The sequence below is a fragment of the Cricetulus griseus genome, chromosome 3, assembly GCF_003668045.3.
Source record: "Cricetulus griseus strain 17A/GY chromosome 3, alternate assembly CriGri-PICRH-1.0, whole genome shotgun sequence".
In the NCBI taxonomy this organism is placed as follows: domain Eukaryota; kingdom Metazoa; phylum Chordata; class Mammalia; order Rodentia; family Cricetidae; genus Cricetulus; species Cricetulus griseus.
In genome coordinates this window covers 44,984,816-44,987,555 of record NC_048596.1, presented here as the reverse complement: position 1 = coordinate 44,987,555, position 2,740 = coordinate 44,984,816, and the positions used below count along the sequence as shown (strand labels likewise).

The following is a 2,740-nucleotide window of genomic DNA, read 5'->3' as shown; positions in this document are numbered from 1 at the left end:
CATGCCACCACCAGGGCCATGCCGCCACCAGGGCCATGCTGCCACCAGGGCCATGCCAATCTGGGTTGCCTATGTTGCCACATGAGGTCATAGTGTCATCTGGACCTGGGCTGCTGCCAAGGTCCATGTCTGAGTCTGTGGTCCTACTGCAGCTGGGGTCTGTGATGATGTCCATGGCCTGTGTTGCCACAGGTGGTCATAGGAAGCATGCATGTTGAAATCCTAGGGCTGTGCTGAACCAGCCCTGCCCCTAACTGGCCCTGGGATAGCTAACCCTGCCCCTCACTGATCACTGCAGGGGAAGAGCTGGCCCAGCCCCCCATGGAAGAGCTAGCCCCCACACTCAAGAAAGATGTCCCCATCCCTCATCATGGGCATGGGAGAGCTGGTCCCAATGGCATATGCTTAGGAGAATTGGTTCTGTTCCTTGCCTCAGGGGGGGCAGTCCCAGTGGCCTGGACTGACCAGGTCAGCTACCACCCAGACCCACATCTGGGGCCTTGGGTTGGCCTGCCCTAATGTCTACCATCTATGATCTGCTGGAGTTCATGAGGGGACTGGTCCTGCAAAACAAACCACAGGATCCCCATGACTTGGGGCAACCGCAGGGTATCCAAGAGGAGTTTTGGTGAGGGTCCAGGGATGATGGTATGCCAGAGACCTTGATACAGATCTGTGACTCATTGCAATGAAATTTTTGTTCACTCTCTAAACTCTACTTGTTGTGTATATCATTTGCATAATAGATCCATTCTGTTTCACAAGATTATTATTATAGAGCATTCCAGGTGCTTTTAAATATGCCACAAGGAAAAAGTACTTCTAGCTACAATTGAAGTTCGATTAAACTGAGTGGGACAGGACAGAAAAGAAAATGAAATTTCCAAATCCCATCCACAACAGTGAAAATAGTAAGTATATTAACTTGAACAATATGATATTGCTGATATCCCACCATTTTTACTTACAAAGATAATAATATCATGTGGTTCAAACTAAAAATTAAGTCATAGTATCAACCATCTCATCCCACCTCCATAACTTCGCTGTTAAGATTCTCAGTCACAGCCTGGGAGGGTGGCACACACCTTTAATCTCAGTACTCAGAAGGCAGAGGCAGACAGATACCTGAATTTGTGGCCAGCCTGGTCTATAGAATGAGTTCCAGGACAGCCAGGACTACAGAGAAAAATCCTATGTGAGAAACAAACAAACAGTGCTCGCTTCAGCAGCATATATACTAAAACTGGAACAATGCAGAGAAGATTAGCATGTCCCCTTTGCAAGGATGATAAGCAAATTCATGAAGCGTTCCATATTTTTACAAATGGTGCCCGCATAACTGGATGCTGGCATGTAGAAGACTGCAGATAGATCCATGTTTATCACCATGCACAAAACTTAAGTCCAAATGGATCAAATACCTCAACATAAATCCAGCCACACTGAACCTATTAAAAGAGAAAGTGGGAAATACCCTTGAATGGATTGGTACAGGAGACCGCTTCCTGAATATTACACGAGTAGCACAGACACTGAGATCGACAATTAATAAATGGGACCTCCTGAAACTGAGAAGCTTCTGTAAGGCAAAGGACACAGTTAGCAAGACAAAACAGCAGCCCACAGAATGGGGAAACATATTTACCAACCCCACATCTGACAGAGGGTTGATCTCCAAAATTTACAAAGAACTCAAGAAGCTAGTCTCCAAAACACCAAATAATCCAATTAAAAAGTGGGGTACAGAACTAAATAGACAATTCTCAATAGAGGAATCTAAAATGGCTGAAAGACACATAAGAAAGTGTTCAACATCCTTAGCCATCAGGAAATGCAAATCAAAACAACTCTGAGATACCATCTTACTCCTGTCAGAATGGCTAAAATCAAACCCACCAATGACAGTTTATGCTGGAGAGGATATGGAGAAAGGGGAACACTCCTCCACTGCTGGTGGGAGTGCCAACGCGTAGAGCCACTTTGGAAATCTGTATGGCGATTCCTCAGGAAAATGGGAATCAGTCTACCACAAGATCCAGCAATTCCACTCTTAGACATATAACCAAAAGAAGCACATTCGTACTACAAGGACATCTTTTCAATGATATTCATAGCAGCATTATTTGTAATAGCCAGAACCTGGAAGCAGCCTAGATGCCCCTCAACTGAAGAATGGATAGAGAAAATGTGGTACATTTACACAATGGAGTACTTAACTCAGCCGGGGGAAGGGGACAATGGAATCTTGAAATTTGCAGGCAAATGGATGGAACTAGAAGAAACCATTCTAAGCAAGGTAACCCAGTCACAAAAAGACAAACATATACTCACTCAAATATGGATTTTAGACACAGAGCAAAGGATTAGCAGCCTACAATCCACTCCACCAGAGAAGCTAGGAAACATGGTCCTCCGGAAAAGAGGAAAGGGACAAGATCTGAGCAAATTGGGAGCATGGGTGGAGGGGAGAGGGAGCTAGGAGGAGAAGGGGAGGAGAGGAGAGGTGAGGAGGACATGAAGGAGCAGGAAGGTTGAGTTGGGGGAAGAATAGAGGAGAGCAAGATAAGAGATACCATAATAGAGGGAGCTATTATGGGTTTAAAGAGAAATCAGGCACTAGGGAAATGTCTGGAGATCTACAAAGATGACACCAACTAACAATCTAAGCAACAGAGGAGAGGCTACCTTAAATGCCCTTCCCTGATAATGAGATTGGTAGCTTACTTATATGCCATCC

The 2,740-nt window shown here is 45.0% G+C and overlaps 1 non-coding gene across 1 annotated transcript; it reads left to right on the top strand.

Moving 5' to 3' along the window:
• Positions 1 to 1,216: 1,216 nt before the first annotated feature.
• Positions 1,217 to 1,323, top strand: LOC113830886. The gene has a single exon (XR_003483592.1). It is a non-coding gene; the product is annotated as a U6 spliceosomal RNA (small nuclear RNA).
• Positions 1,324 to 2,740: the final 1,417 nt, after the last annotated feature.